Source organism: Nyctereutes procyonoides, unplaced genomic scaffold, assembly GCF_905146905.1.
Source record: "Nyctereutes procyonoides isolate TBG_1078 unplaced genomic scaffold, NYPRO_anot_genome, whole genome shotgun sequence".
Classification (NCBI taxonomy): domain Eukaryota; kingdom Metazoa; phylum Chordata; class Mammalia; order Carnivora; family Canidae; genus Nyctereutes; species Nyctereutes procyonoides.
The window spans coordinates 28,162,506-28,179,192 of NW_026575122.1; the positions used below are offsets into that span (position 1 = coordinate 28,162,506).

General features: G+C 47.4%; 1 protein-coding gene across 1 annotated transcript in view; it reads right to left on the bottom strand.

Moving 5' to 3' along the window:
• Positions 1–14,386, bottom strand: part of ELK3 (ETS transcription factor ELK3) — a 66,887-nt gene extending 52,501 nt beyond the window's left edge. Inside the window, 1 exon segment of the mRNA XM_055336487.1 lies at positions 14,229–14,386. The gene's annotated coding sequence lies outside the window, so the exon portion shown is untranslated.
• Positions 14,387–16,687: the final 2,301 nt, after the last annotated feature.

Sequence of the window (16,687 nt, forward strand, 5' to 3'; positions counted from 1 at the left end):
ATGAAATTGTTTTCATGGGTCAAAAGCAGCGAAATACAACCTCATAGAGTCAACTTAAGCATATAATCACATACATAGAATAGACACACACATGGGCGTGCACACACACTCACATCCCCAGGGCCCTATTGTAAAGGAATTGTGAGGTATAGCCTCCCTGACCAGCAGTACTGAGATTCCATGGAATTCTCAAGAAAAGGGCTAATATCGCACCCCCCCCCCAAATCTGTTACTTCTTTAAACAGCAGCTTTTCTTTTTTAATGCCAACAGTTGATGAGCATTTATTATGTACCTGGCATTGTGCTCAGTGCTCTGCATACATCTAAATTTAATACTCCATGGGGAAGTCATGACTTCAAAAGGTGAAATAAGATCTTCGTGGCCACAGGAGTAACAGGGACACACAGAGACTCCTATCCAAGGCCATCTGGCTCCAAAGGCCAGGTCCTTAATCACCACACATAGTTCCTCCAGCAGAGGCTTCATGTCTTGTATGCCCACCTCGCTGCTGCTGAGAGAGAGGCCTCCTACTTGGTGCAGAGGCCACATTCCCACTACGAATCGAATCAGGAAATTTCCCTGCCCATTGCTGACTTTGCCTCATCTGTGACTCCAGTTATTCCAATTGGCTCTGTTTTAAGACAGACACTTTGAACCCATGCCACCATCATTTCTTTTTTAAACCAATTTCCCTTTTAAAAACATCTGTATGTTGGTTTAGACACGCTCCAGGTTCATTCAACGCTAAAGAACCGAGACTGGCCCTTGATTATGAAAGACAAGACAGGAGGAGCTGTCCCTTCTGTCACCGCAGAACGAGAGGATGAAAGTCAAGAAGAGAAATGTGAGGGCTCTCGCCTGGCACCAGACACAGGGTGCAAAACCCACACGCGCGCCTCCCCACAGTTTCACAGGAACACCAGACCTGAGAGCAGGGACAGGCCGGGAACCCCTGTAAAACTGCACAACAGTAGATTGTGGGGCACCGATGGAGCTCAAACTTATTCCTTTAAAAACAAGCACCTTTGGGGAAGCCCTGTTTCAGGTTCCAAGAAAACCACATTTGGGATTTTGTGGAGGACCCTGACAAGAGCGCCGAAACACAGCGCTGTCTTGAGTTCAGTACAACTCACTTAAAATCTTGCCAACCGTCCTCACATGGGAGCTCCCACTTCATGAGCTCCCTGATTCCCAGTGGGTATTTTTCCTCCCATACTATCCTCAATTCTTCTACTTCATAGGCCTTTACACGGAAAATCTTTTATCTCAACGTTTGTACTGTTCATATTTTAAAAACTCAATCCCCCGCATAAGTTGGAAATGGGAACATAAATTCCATCGCAGCTGTGGAGGCTGCACGATCTCAGGCAGGGATGTCAACTTCTCTCCATTCCAACTTCTTTACCTATAAAACGTGCATCCCCCTCCATACACGAGCGCTATCAAAGTGAAAGACTCTGTATGATTATTTTGAAATTTAAAAAATCCAAGTCGTCCTTCCTTTTGGTCGATGCACTGTACAAACGGTCTCTTAAAACAGGAATGGAACAATGCCTTCAGCTTCGAATAAAACCTTAATGGAGATATTTTTTAAATCTCTGGTCATCTTACCATCAGGAAATGTTTGTTTGCTCACTTTGTTATGATAGTTTCACAAAAATCAAAAATAAAGGAAATCTTATGTACTGCTTCCACTAGAACGAAACCATCATCTTTCAGATAAACTTGAAAGCTTTTCTGGGCTGAATAATAAGCTGGTGAGGGCCAAAAAGTCTATACCCAGCATAGTAAGAAAATTTCTACATGATACAAAATGATGGTGGATTTTCCACATCCAGAAACTAAAACATTTCCTGCCAGAGCATCCTCCAAAACCCTTCTATTGTGTTGAAACTGTAAAATCTTTCTAAATCAGGACTTCCTCCTATTATGCTTGAGAGGCGTCTTTCTGGGAAGGGTAGATCCAAGGCACAAGGTAGGAATTCCCGCAGCACCACCCAGTGGAAACATTAGAAAAAAAAAACTGCAACTGCAAGATAAAATACGGTTTGGTCAAAGAAAATTCACATTTTAGCTCTTCTAATTAAAAGTCTGGACACTGCTCTTTTCCGCCAGGGGCAACCAGCAGTTGGTTCAAACCAGTGCCCTTCTTTCTCGGGCCTCATTGAATGCCACCCGGCCTGAGCATCACCAGCATTGGTGTCCCTGTCCTTGTCCCTGTCCCGCATGGGCATACACACTGAGCGGACACCATGGGGGGGGGGGAGGAAGGAGGCCCGGGTGGGGTCAGGTGTGGGCTGCGACACCATCTCTTCCTCTCAGAAGGATTCCCGAGGGACCCTGAGGACCGGGAAATCTGCACAGCTGTGCTCAGCATCCTGGCCCTGCTGCAGCTTTGGGCACTTCCTGACACCACGCTAACCAGCTGTGCACCTTCCTGGCCTGGCTGCACCCGGTCTGGGCCACCTCCAACACATCAGCCCTGCAGCCCTGGGTCCACCCACGGAGAGGTACGGAGCCCTTCCTCGTGGCCCCCTAGCTCCTGTCCCTCCAAACCCCTCTCCAGTAGGACCACTGCTTCGGCTCCCCTGGCCCACCAAAGCCCCCACTGGTGGTCCCATGGCCTGTCCATAGGTGGCTCAGTCTCCCCACCTCGTTTCCTATCATTGGGACATGCCTCTCTTCACCAGTGGTGAGGATCAATAGAAATCGAAAGATTTCTCATCAGGCCACGGATCTTAAGGACCCTCCTCCGTCCAGCCTTCCTTCACAGCTCTAATGATGGCCTGGAGAGGGACAGAAGTCATGGTCCTCCCAGGGAAACTTGTCTTTCCTACACCACTTCATGTAATAAAGTATTAGTTCTTCAATCATTTCTGGATGGTTAAGTCGCCAAAGAAAACCATCCCCAACATCAGCACTCCTGGCAAAGTCAGCTTTCTCTCCTCCTGGAATAAATCTACTGAAACCACCTTAGAGGTCTTTTTTTTAAAAGAGTACGACAGAAAATGATCCTGGTTAGCTGATCTCGGGTACTCTTTAGGAGTATACAGTCAGTGTTAAAATCTTGTAACAGAGCATTTTGGAGCTGATAATTTGCAAATGGCTCATAGTATTATAAACCTGTTCCTTTTTTTGAAATTGAACATATGTCAAAATGGGGTGGCTCCCAGAAAGGTCAAGATTCTGCTGGATTATATGGACATTAGCTTGTGTTTGTGTTTGGGTCGTACCCAATACAGAACAGTTGCAAACTGTAGGAGTTTAGGAGTTTACTGGTCACTTGTGACATCTTCAGAGATTGTCGAGGAGCACAAAGTGCCGCCTTGCTTGGGCAGTGGGCTATACAAGGAAATGCACTCCTCGGGGCTTCTCCGTCCTGTGGGCACCTCAGCTGCGCCGCCTTCCTTCCTTTCTCTCAGCAACACTCTTCCCCGGTTTAGGAAATGCAAATGCAAGGCATCAACATTTTTACATAATCTGGTATGATAATATATTCACTTTGCAAGGAATCTATAAAAAAACAGTGACTCTGCAGTCTTCCAAATGTCATCACCTGCTCATGTGGTGGACACCTGTGGGGGATTTCAGCTGCCTCTCACATCGTGAAGGTACACTGTCCCTTTTATGGTTTTACAGTCTCCACATGCATATGTTTCCCTCACATTTTTGCACCTTTTGCTACATATGGTGATTATGGTACCAAATGCGGGGTTTCATCTAAACTTAAACAACTTCTAATAAAGTTCTTTTTAACAGGAAGCAAAAATATCATGGCGTTAGGATAGAGTGGCACACACCAGGCCTCTCATTTTCCACCAAAAGTCTATTTAAAATTGAGCCGGTCTTGTGGACGAACTACAGTAAGTGGAGCACATTTAAAATATCTTGGTGCTCGTGTTGAGTACAGTTACTTCTAAGAAAACTGTTGCAAAAATAGAGAGTGATTTCAAAACTCTCCCAATGCCTTATATTTTAAACCTATTTATTATCCCCCACGTGCACTGAATGAATGAACAGAAGAACTGTAAAATGGTGATCAAGTGGAAGACGGATGCTTTATTCATTTGTGTCCGGCTACTGTGCACACCTATGTCCTCCAAGAGGTCCACAACAGCACGTGACGGAAGAGAGGGCCAACGTACCAACAGCCACCAAACATCAGATACACACCCCAAAACGTCCTTGTGGCCCTTACTTCCCGTTCAGGAATCTGCCACCACTAACTCGTCTTGGCCCTTTACTGAACTGTCATGTACAACCTAATACTATCCTCTTGCAATAATTGTTTCACGAGACTGTATTAACTGCAAAAAACAACAACAACAACAGCCGGGGCACCTGGGTGGCTCAGCGGTTGAGTATCTGCCTTTGGCTCAGATGGTGATCCTGGGGCCCTGGGATCAAATCCTGCATCAGGCTCCTTCAGGGAGGCTGCTTCTCCCTCTGCCTGTGTCTCTGCCTCTCTCTGTGTGTGTCTCTCATGAATAAATAAATAGAATCTTTAAAAAAAAAAAAAAACAGCCACATCCCACTTTAGACAATCTTTCCCCCTTGCCAAAGAAAGTCACCCTTTCTACATTTTCATCATCTAGAGCATGTATGATCGATCCCCTGTGTCAAAGTCTTAAAGTTTCTACTTTCCTGAAGACAAATTAGGTCTTAATATTTAGGTTAAGAGAGAGAGAGAGAGAGAGAGAGAGAGAGAGAGAAAAGCAAAGGATGTGGCAAAGACTGAGGACGCTGTTCTTGTGGTTCAGCTCTGATTTAAATCAAAGCAGGGCGACGCTTTTATTTAAGAGCAGTGACGATGAGCTTTGGAGAACCCCAGTGTACTTGGGACATTTGCTGGATTCAAGGCATCTTCTAACAGATATACGTTTGTCATAAAAATAATTCACTTTAAGAACATGTTAGCACTCTTCAAAATTGCTCAATTTATCCAAGTATTATAAATGCAGAACCGAGGATTAGCACTAGAGCATCCCAAAGAAATTAATTAAGCAAAATCAGGGACTATCGAGTGGCTGACTGATGTTTTTGCCTCGATGATCAAAGATGCATTTGGCCCATCGACAGGTGCTCCTGGCCTCCGCTAGAGGCTCAGCACAGATGTGATGACATGGCTGTGCCTGGGGTTTGGTCAGTTCCAATCCTGGACTCAGAATGTCACTTGGAGAATCTGGATATGTTTGTTCTAAGATACTTTTAAAAAGAAAAAATGAAATAAAAATAAAAAGCAATGTTCTCCACCCAACACCTTCTGGTCTAAGCGATCAGTTTCTCGGGCTTGGAACACAGGCAGAGAGACATTAGCAGAAATAACTTCCCTACCAACGCTCATGGGTTATAGATTCCAGGAGATTTCAAGATGCAAAAAACTACATGAGAACGTCGAGGCACTGCACCCACGTACACGCGCTTCCAAATAATACTAAAAGGTTTGCTCCCTTCCTTATACACTCTTAATGTGACTTGCTGACAATAGGAATCTCTGCTTTCTCCTCTCCTAGAAATTATACATTTTTAAAAAAATCCAAGTCATCTTTGGAGTTCTCACAGCGAAATAATGGTTCTTTTGCATGAGAAGTTTAAGCAAATGTTCCCTTATGTTCCCATCCTCTGTACAGAATTAGGGCTCAAATCCTACATGAGAACAGTGGCTCTGGACGTAGGAGGGGCAAAAAATGAGATCATATTGTCTCACTCTTCGACTCAAGCATCTCTCGTTGCCTACATATGTGGAACCCATAACCCTCCCACACACACACCTCTCTCAATGCTTATCTTCTTCACTTTCAAATGAACTTACACAACCAGGGCTTCTAGTTTAACCTCTAAAAGAGAACCTTCCAAACTCCAAGAAGGAGATAGTGAGGAGTCTGCATTTCCAGTTCACAGAGTATTAACCAGAGAAGTCCTCTTCTGATCGGTGTTAGGAAACTGATCAAAAAAAAAAAAAAAAAAGGAAACTGATCAAACCTATATCCCTTTTCTCACTTAATCGAACATTCTGGTCTTCCTGGACTTTAGTATCAGATGATTCTGAGGATGATGAGAACGTACAGGTGCAGACCCTGTAAGAGCACCCTTGCTGTTAATTCTTACAGAGAATTCCTGAGCAACTCCTGGATAAATGCTGGGGCTTATTTTGTTGTTGTTCTCATCCCTGCCCTCTGACAGTTAAATGCAGGGAGAAAAATCTGCTTCATCACACATTCTGGTTATTTGAGGGTTGACTATCTACAAACTGCTCCTTGGAAAAGCCCAGCAGAATTCACCACTGATCCAGCCAGCCCTCCTTCACCAGGAACACAATGGGTCCTGGTCATTCATCCTTCCAAATACATGGGCAGACTCTTTGGTTATTCTCAAAAATCAATCAGAAACATCATTCATGAATTACAAAAAGTCACAGACAAAAAGCTACACACAGGTTTTTAGGGTAATTGAAGGAAGACTTTGAGCTGCAAATATTATGGAACTCAGCCCCAAAGAACTATGAGAACTTGGTCGATAGAAGTCTCAATGAGAGACTAATGATAGTTGCTGTAGAATGAGCAGTTTCAACACGGAAAGAATTTTACATCAAAAGCCTCTTAAGCTGCACTGACCTATGAGTGACTTCACTGCTAACCAGCCCCTTCCAGTATAAACCTGGGAGCAACAACACGGCTGAACTGTGTCATCCTGGATATTAACAACCTTGTTTCTGTACATCTACTGTGCCTGCAAGTCTGGACAAAAATTCTGGAAAGGGATATATCCTCTATAGAGGCTCTTCTGGGCTGTTGCTAGGATTTAACTGAGAGACCGGCCTCTATTAATCCAAGTAATTCACCCCTAGGAGAGGGCTGGATTTATGTGTAGCAATGAAGTGCTTGATCAGGTCCGATGGCAGGTTTTTCCCCCTTTGGATTGTTTATAATTTACTGAATGCCAGGTACTGGACAATGTGCTGGGATAAATGCGAGGATGGGAAAAACAGAGCAGGCCCAGAGGAAGCTTCTGGCCCCAGGGCCGCAACAGACGGGAAACACATCATGACGCCTCCCTGGGCAGGTACCTCTTGCTCTCCTAACCTAATGGATTCAAAGGTTTGGTAAAGGCTTTGGATACCAGGGGAGGCCACACTAGCAAATCCACTTGGTTCCTGAATTTGGGATAATGAGTATTAATGATTAAGGAGGGACACCAGCCCCACCTCCAGAAATGGAGATCTCAAACTGGTTAGTACCTGTGTTTGGGTCATGGGGATTTGGAGAGGGACAAAGTGCTGAGGAAATCTGTAAATAAATATGGAAGGACTCTGAAGACCAAGACAGCTGAGTGGATGATGATGGGAACGCCAGCCTGGGGGCCCTGGAGCATGGCCACAAGCTGGCAAAGTGCAGTGAGAACAATCCATGGGCGTGGGGGCAGGGAAGGGAATTCCCAGGAGAAAGAACAGCATTTGGAAAGGCCCAGGAGCCTAAGGACACAGGACGTGCGTGAAGAAGGGAAGAACAGCCAGGGTGCCAGCCCGAACCACAGTGTGCAGCCTACATTAAGGATTTTGGCCTTTACCCCGGCAGAAGCCCCTGGGAGATGTTAAGGTGGGACATGGTCAGACCTGTGTTTAAAGGATCACTCTAGCCTGTGTGTAGACAAGGGACTGCCAGAGGGAATGAGGACCCCCCCCAGACACAGTGGAGGATGGAGAGCATTTCAAAGACTCTAGGAAGGGGGCGCCTGGGTGGCTCAGTGGTTGAATGTCTTCTTTCCACTCAGGTCATGATCTGGGGTCCTGGGATCGAGTCCCGCATCAGGCTCCCAGCAGGGAGCCTACTCATGTCTCTGCCTCTCTCTCTCTCTCTCTCTCTCTCTCTCTCTCTCTCATAAATAAAGAAAAACTTTAAAAAAATAGACCATAGGACGGAAGGAACAGGGACTGAACCTGGTGATCCAAATCTTATGTAGGCCTACTGAGCATCCAACCCAGAGACCGTCACTAGTGTCCCCAAGGACAAGGCGATGTGGGCCTTATTAGAAATGAGTGATGCTTGTCACAAACCTTAAACATAGGAGGAAAATGAAGCACAGCCGCTAATACCAACCTTCCCTCGAGCGTTCCTTACTCAACAAGGGGCCAGGATGGGATCGAAGGGGCAATTTATAGGGAAGCCCTTTGCCCACCACCAGATATTTTGCTTAAATCACTGTGTATGCCTGCAAGTTGGCTGTTTGGGGATGGCAGCAAAAATTCACATCACGTTTTTTACCACTCTTAGAAGAAAAATTCCTTACTCCAAAAAAGTAGTACAACAGAACTTTTTACACTTCCATCACTTTACCATCCATCCAGAGAAACTGAGGTGTGGGAAGATTAAGAGCTAGCACCTCAACACGACTGGTTTTAAAGGAATCTGCTCTTCCCTGCAGCCCACATATTCCTTTCGGTTAGCTTATGTGGTAGTAAATAATGTAGAAGGGATTTTTCCCCCTCCTATCATATTGCAGAGGAAATCCACACATTCTAATGATTTATTTTTAACCAAATAGATTAAATAAAAATAGTGCAGTATTTTATCAAGGTGTTCTGGGGTTTAATGACCTATATGGTAGAATCATGAAACTGCCATAATAAAAAGAAATAGCTAGGGAATGCTTCAAGGTGATGGAAATACTTTCTATTTGAAGGTAAGGGGTGGGGATTCCATGGGCATATACAAAAACACTGAGGATCTGTCCATTTCCATGTATGAAATTATACCTCAGTTAAAAAAAAGACATCAAGGATCGCAGATTCCTTTTTCTATTGCTTGGAGTAAAGGATTCCTGACCTCAGTCTAAGAGAAGGCATTAGAGAAGGGTATTTTATTCCTACCCCATCCTCTCCATACTTATACATGGAAAATTAGCAATTATTCTTATAAATGGTAGCTTTAAAAATACTAATGAGACCATGTGCTTTAAAGAGCATCTTTTTAGAGCAGGTAGGTAAGTAAATTAATTTTAGCCCAATTCAAATTAGAGTATATTAGTAAAACCATCATCTTAATTTCTTTAAAAATATACAAGTCTCAAAGACAAATTATAAAATAATTCCCTTTAATTCTTAGAATAATTTAATAATCACTTTCTGGGAAATGCAAACTAAAATACATAATTGATGAGTTAATAATTCCTAGTAGCAATGCAAACCAAATTACAATTTATTGAAATGACCAATTCAAGGTTTATTTTTAAACTGCTGGCACATAGGTTAAGTTTCCAGTAATGGCTGGAAGGCCATTTTTATTTTGGTTATAGGTAGGAGTCAAATTTCTACAAAGAATAGGACTTAAAAGACTGAATGATCTACCATTTTAGAAGGCCTTTAGGATTCATTCACAGAAGGTTACATACACACACACACACACACACACACACACTAATAACTCAATATACTGGGGCTGCACTTTAAGTGGCAAAACCAGAGTTTTGTGCCACAAAACCATGGTCTCTCTGCCGAGGTTTCAACCAAAACACTGGATGATCTTAATTCAAATTAGCCATGGGCAATAGTCGTTTTAAGCTGAAAACCCATTGAAAACATCAGTTTCAAAGTTTGGAAACTCTCCGGATATAAAATGAAACAGTAATAACTAAGAATTGTCACAACGTACAAGAAGCACCTTCCTTCCCCCTTATAGTTTAAGTTCCAGGTATATTTTCAGTTTAACCTAGCTTCTCTTTTTCATCATCTAACATTCTATTTTGATGTGTAGTGCCCTGGACTTCCTGTTACTACATCTTGATACTCTCCTGCAAATCATGACTCATTGTTAAATCATAGAGAAACTCATCAAAATCGCAAATTTCACAGCACATATGAATTCAGCCTTCTAAGAGGTCAGCATTCTTAGAACATTACTTTGAGCCACAGAGAAAAACACTGAACAAGTCCATGTAAAAATTATGTCAATCCTCTGTTGAGTCAACACATTTATTAGATCAATAAATGCATGCTCTATGTGCAGCAATTTTGGTTTTGGTACTAGTTATGAAAACATGTTACATGATATGTTAAGTAAAAATAAGTGACAAAACAAAGTATAGTGTGACTCCAATGAAAAGTTTTATGTATGTGTGCATGTGTGTGTGTGTGTGTACACACCCACACACACCCCCCCCACACACACACACACATTTTAGAAGACTGAAAAAACATACACCAAAATGTTAACAGTGGGATTATGGGAGATGTTTATATTTTTCTTCGTGGTTTTCTGAATCTTCCTAACATAATACACATTAATATTTTTTCAAAACAGACATAAAACCTACCTAACCTTTAGAAAATACCGTCATGCTAGTGCGATCTCAAAGATGTTATAAATCAGTTTACAAAGACAAAGGGGAATTATGGATAAGTAGGACATAAAAAGCTCTCGCCTGAAACCTACAGAAAAGTCTGACAGCACGTGGGGATCTTTCATTCAAATGACCCAGGCCTCTCGGTGTGTATGTTGGTGTGTATGTCTCAGTGCAAGCCCTTAGCAAGGGGCAGAAGCCAGCTGCCTGCAGCCCAGGACGCAGCCAAAACAGAGAGCCCATTTCTTTTAAAGTTTAATGAGGAACCCCAGGTCTGGGGAACATGTCGATGTCTGAATCATTCTCTAGGACTGGAAAGTAGCAAAGCCATTAATTCATAAGCAGTAATTTGCCATTAGTGAAAAAAAACCCTCTGGAAGTCACATTCTTGGATAATTTTCTTCTTCTTCTTCTTCTTCTTCTTCTTCTTTCTTCTTCTTCTTCTTCTTCTTCTTCTTCTTTTAGTGTTTTGGGTTTGTCAATCGATAATGGTTTGGATCCACATTGGTTTTTTGCATCAGATCGGAGAAAAAACATAATTGGGTAGCATAGAACACACAAAACCCAGTATCTGACAACTAAGAAAGGAATATTTTAATTTATATGCACTGACTGGAAGGATTTTAAAACCCATTTCAGGAAAAGATTCAAGTTCCAAAAAGTTATTACAAATATAAATTTCAAAATATGATCTCAGAGTTACATTTACTGCATACTGACAGTTTTGAATTATTAATTTTTTAAATAAGAAGAGGAGGAGGTCTTTAATAAATGTTTTAGGAAATTTCAAAATTCAAATAGGGTTGGAAAAAAATAAGAATCACTGCTCTCCCCATCTGGGCTACTGCCATTCTGGTCTAAAAAGCATTAGTACCAAGCAAGTGAGGTTCTGAGATGGTCTAATTCAGCTCAAAAAGGTAAACCATCACAATTCATCATGTAAATGTCATTCTATTGCATATTACGGACCAAAAAGAGAGCAAGGGAGACAAAACTCATGCACATTGTGTTACATCCATAGCAGAAAAGTACAACTGACAATTCGTAAACATCCTATTCATTGACTTGATGCAGGTAAGAGAGTCATCATCATCACAGTTAATGTAAATGAGAGTTCCTCAGCGTGGGCACTACTGACATTTGTGGCTGGAAAATTATTGGGGGGGGGGTTGTTCTGTACATTGCTGGATGGGTAGCAGCATGCCTAACCCTCTACTGACTAGATGCCTAGGACACCCTGTCTGGTTATGACAACCAAAATGTCTCCAGATATTGCCAAAGGTCACCTGGGTGGCAAAATTATTCCAGAAAGTCTGTTTATCCAGACTGGTTTATAGTTCACTCAAAGGGGCCTCTCTTGAAATTTGGAGAGAGTTTTCTTATCTATTTGTTCTAAGTGCTATTATCCTACTCACAGCTTTCAATGCAACAATTTATTGAGCATCTACTCTGTGCTAGGCACTGTGTTTGGGACATCCTGTCCTCATGTCCACTGACTCACACCCTGGTTGGGCTGTTTTTAGGACATGCTTTGCCACCAGAAGAGAAATACCAACACCTCAAAAAACCCTCCAGAGTATGTCCTCAAGCAGCATGTCTTTGTCAATAAAGGAATGCCACAGGTCCAATCAAGTTCCTTAAAATCCTTTACCCCTTTAAGCAACTCTACACATTTCCAACATTTAAAGGTTTAGAGAGAGAGAGAGAGAGGGCTATAAGACCTTTGCTATATTTGGCATGGAAAGACCATCAGGGGTTTTTGCAGGCAGGATCATTACTGGAAACTCTAAAAACACTTATGGACAGTCTTCTTCACTGTCTGACCCACAAGCCCTCCTAACACAATTTGTAATTTTATAATCCCCATAAATTGAAACTCATAACTGACCTATCCCAAATAAATGTGTGCCACAGACAGAGAAAAAGGGAGAGAGATCAGAGGGTATTTTGTTTGGCAGTAAAGCAATAAGGCTCAGAAATCGATTTGAGCTCATTAACATATGCCTGGATCACGTTTGGTTTCTCACCTCTTCTGGCTCCCCAACCCCCACCCCCCACTCCCGGGCCCCCTCCAACAAAGACACAGGCACAGATGAGAGAGAATGGGGATGACTGAGCTGCCCGGGCAATAGAAACTTCACACACGGGATCCCTGGGTGGCGCAGCGGTTTGGCGCCTGCCTTTGGCCCAGGGCTTGATCCTGGAGACCCGGGATCAATCCCACGTCCGGCTCCCGGTGCATGGAGCCTGCTTCTCCCTCTGCCTATGTCTCTGCCTCTCTCTCTCTCTCTCTTCTCTCTCTCCATGTGACTATCATAAATAAATAAAAATAAAAAAAAGAAACTTCACACACACACACACACACACACCTCACACCCTACACGCAACTGGGGAAGAAAAACCTGTAAGTCTGAAACCCAAAATGGCCAAAGGGACTTCAAAGTTCTCAAGATGCTGCCCTGAAAAAGGTTGTGGGGCAGCTGCACCTCTAAGTCAATAAAGCCGTAACCGCTCTCCCCGTGCAGCGCAGGGCTCCCCCGGCTGACAGTGGCTGCACAAAACCCCTCCTGTGCCGAGCAGCGGAAACTCCTAATGAGATTAGTTGGTGTGTGTGCAGACATTACTTAGCAGTGACTAAAGGGGCTCTCTCTTCCTGCAGCAGCCAGTGGAAAATTCAGGGAACTTTTTCCCCCTGCAGCAGCAGAATCCCTGTAACCCTCTCCCCAGCCAACTCCAACAACAACTCGGCCTCCCCCAGCCCCCCTCCGGCTGGGGTGCTGGGGGTAGTTAAGGACCGGCCAGGGGCTTCCAAAAGCGGCAGGGGAGGAGGGGGCCGGCGGGGAAGGGGCGGGGGACCCCTCGAACACTACAAAGGAAACTGTAAAAGGCACAAATACATAAACCTGAGAAGGAGCAAACCAGTTTCTTTGTGAGCTCCTCTAGTGAGTCATTTTCAAGATGCTGTCTGCTGCCAGTTTCAAAGCGGAAGCGCATGGCAATTAGTCTTGCCGTTTCCAGACAAGCCAGAAACTCTCCCGACACTCGTTTTTTTTTTTTCTAAAAAGCCCCTTTTGCAGTTTCTGAAATAACATTTCTTACTCCCACCCCCACCCGCCACCTAAATGCAGCTTGTCCTCAGGATGATTCGGCTCAGAAAATATAACAAAACGGAGACCTCTTTCTTTTTCTTTTTTTTTCTTTCTTTCTTTCTTTTTTTTTTTTTTTTTTTTGAAGTCTCCAAAATTTTAATTCCTCCTCCCAAAAGTTACAGTAGCGTTACAGGCCAACATCCAGTTGCAAGCTGAAGCTCCCCTTCCTAAGGAGCCGGGGGCTCCAAGCCCATCTCTCCCGCGCGGTCCTCCGCCGAAACCGTGTCCAGTGAGGACACGGCTGGTTGTTAAAGGTCCACCTGGGCGCGCGCCCCGGACGATGACCCGGGCGGGGGTCACCTGCCGGACCACCAGGGACGCGGCCCCCGGCCCCGCGTCTTCGCTCCCCACGCCCGCTGCGAGCCCCTCCTCCCCTGCCGTCTCCCCGGGTCGGAGCATCGGTGCCCACTGCCCCCCCGGGGAGCCCCGGCCGCAGCCCGCTCGGCGGCCGTCCCCCCCAGGCACGCAGCCCGCCCCGCCGCCGCCGCTGCGGGGACCCCGAGCCGCCCCGCGCCGTCGCCCCCGCGCGCCCCCTGCTCCCCTCCCGGCCGCAGCGCGGGGCTCCCGCGGGCCGGCGGGGCGGGCGCTGGAGCATCCCGGGGGCCCCCCGCCCGGGGCCGCAGCGCACCCCGCGGCGCCCCCAGCCCCACCCCCACCCGCACCCAGCCAAAGAAAAGAAAGAAAAAGCACCCCGACGGAACTTTGCAACTGTCGGAGCAACAGGCTGAAGCCCTGCTACCTACCCAGATGTGGGGGAGCTCTCAAGATCCTTCTTCGGGGGAATTTCTAGGAGGAACCGGGCGAAAGCCCCCGACTTTCCATGCTGACAGGCGTCTGCAGACGGTCTGTTGCTCTTGTAACGAGATCCTGATTTTTCCCCCTTTTTTTTTCTTTCTCTCGCTCCTCTTTTTTTTTTTTTTCCTCTGGTGTGTGTGTGAGAGCAGGAAGTTGGAGCAGTCAGGCCGAGCCGGCTCACTTCCTTTACTGCATTATTCCCCAGGCGGTGTGCAGTCTGTGTAAACAGGCTTTTCCGCCCCGCGCCGCGCGCCCCGGCCGCGGCTGTGCGCCGGGACTGGCCGCCGAGGCCCGCGCATACTCCGCCGCCCGCGCCCCGCGCGCTCGCCCCGCCGCGCGCCCCGCTTCCTGCTCGGCCACCCCAGGGGAGGAGCCTCCCGACCCTCTGCGGCTCCGGGCGGCCGCAGCCCCTCCCCGAGGCGTGGGGACTGCTCGGCCAGAAGCCCCGAGAAGCGGGCCTCCTCCCCCCCACCCCCGGGGCGCGGGTGGGGACCCCGGGCGGCGGCGGCGGCGGACCCGGGGTCCCTCTGGACCCTGGGGGTCCCGGCGCCGGGCACCGCGGTGGGGTCGTGCCTTTGCCCAGTTTGGCCCGGGCGGGAAGGCCCGAAGCGGGGAGGCCGCCGGACTTGCCGCTTTTCCTGATGCTGGGTTGGCCGGACTGCGGGGCAGTGGGGCGCGGGGAGTGGGGCCCGGGGGAGGCGGCTCCAGGCAAAGGGCTGCTTTTAGCGCGGATGGGGACGTGGTTGCTTAGGGCGAGAGGCTGGCTGTGCAGAGAAGGAGGCACGGGCTCTGTCTGGGGATGGACACAGTTCCTGTCTGGGATTTTAAAAAAAGAGAGAGAGAGAAAAAAAAAAAAGCCAGAGCCCAAGTAGGGGGCCCACTTGGGGGAAAAGAATGAGGAGCCTTAAGCGGGAAGCCGGGACTCGCCGGGAAGAGACCTCTCGGGCGGCTCGCTCTGGCCTACCAGGGCCCGACCTCTGCTGCGGGCCGGGGAGCCCCGGGGGGACGCGGGCAGCCGCCGTGGGCCGAACCAGGGAGGCTCCAGGGGGAGGCCGGGGTCGCGGGGCAGGACCTGACGCCGCAGCGTCCCCGGGGGCGCCCCCCGCCCCCCCCCGGAGCTCTGGGGCCAGGCTGTCGCTGGAGCCCTTCCTCCCCTTGCCCCGCGGCGAGGGGGCCTGCATCGCAACCCCAGCTGCTCGCCCCGCGGAGCCCGCCGCCCCGGTGCCTCCGCGCGTCGCCTGGAGGACCAGCGGCTCCCCAACTGGCGTGTGCGCCAGCCTCCCGCGGGGCTTGTGGAAGAACTGGCTGCCCCGGCCTCACCTGCCCGAGCACCTGAGGCGGCAGATCTGGGGCTGCTCTCGGGCCCGGTTTACAGTTCGAACCAGCTGGGGAGCGTTTTGAGGACTACTGGCCTCTACACACGACCCACGCTGATCAATCAGATTCCCTGCGGGGACGCTACGCGCTCCCCCACTTTGCTGCTCATTTCTGCCATCTTTTCTAAAGATGACTTGCTTAGGAGTCTCTCCCGTCTACCGGCTGTGGGGCTGCTGAAGGCCAGGCACCGTCTTTCCCTCAAGCTTGTACCGGCGGCTCTCCACCCCTAAGTGCCCATCAGGGCACCTGAGTCCCTTCAGAGCATTGGCTTCCTGGCTGGTGCGGATGGTTGGCGGAGAGGGCCCGAGGCGGGGAGAACGTGAGGCAGGAGCCGCGGGGGCAGGATAGGAGAGCGGAGGAGGAGGACAAGGTATGGGGAAGAGAACTACTTATCAACCCCTGATTTTCTGCAGCTAACTTTCCACTTTAGGGATTATCATTGTAATCCCTCGCTGGTTCCCTTGTCACTCGAGTTGGCTCACTCCGTGTCCCCGTGTGATCCAGTTATCCGTGGACCGAAGGGGGGGGGAGGGGAATATAATATAGCCTTGGGGGGGGGGTAAAAAAAAAATCCCGCACTCACAATTAAGAACAACACCTTTCTGCTTTGTTTTAAAAAGTGCATGCCAAAACCCAACACAAGCCTATTTTAAACCAGGGGCTTTCATGATTTTCCGTGTATTTTTTTCCACAATAAATCTCTGTCGAATCCTAATCTGTATGAGAGAAAAGGTGTACATGTTTTCATCAGGCAGTTTGATTGTTTTGAGGAAACACTTCCTGTTGAAGGCACTCCTGAAATATTTATGGGCAGCCCTAGGGCTTCTCTGGCCAAGTGAAGGCCTCTTAAGTTTTCCTGGTGTTTCAGATCGTCCACACCACTCCTCCCAGCTCTCCGTGTGAATGAGTAATTCAGGGCTGACTCTGCTCTTCCTCTAGGCACAGGGAATAACTTTTACTTTTCGGTGTCTCCAGCTTCTGCCCTTTGCAATCTAAGGGAAAACCGCAGTCTTAGCTTGGACTGCTAAGA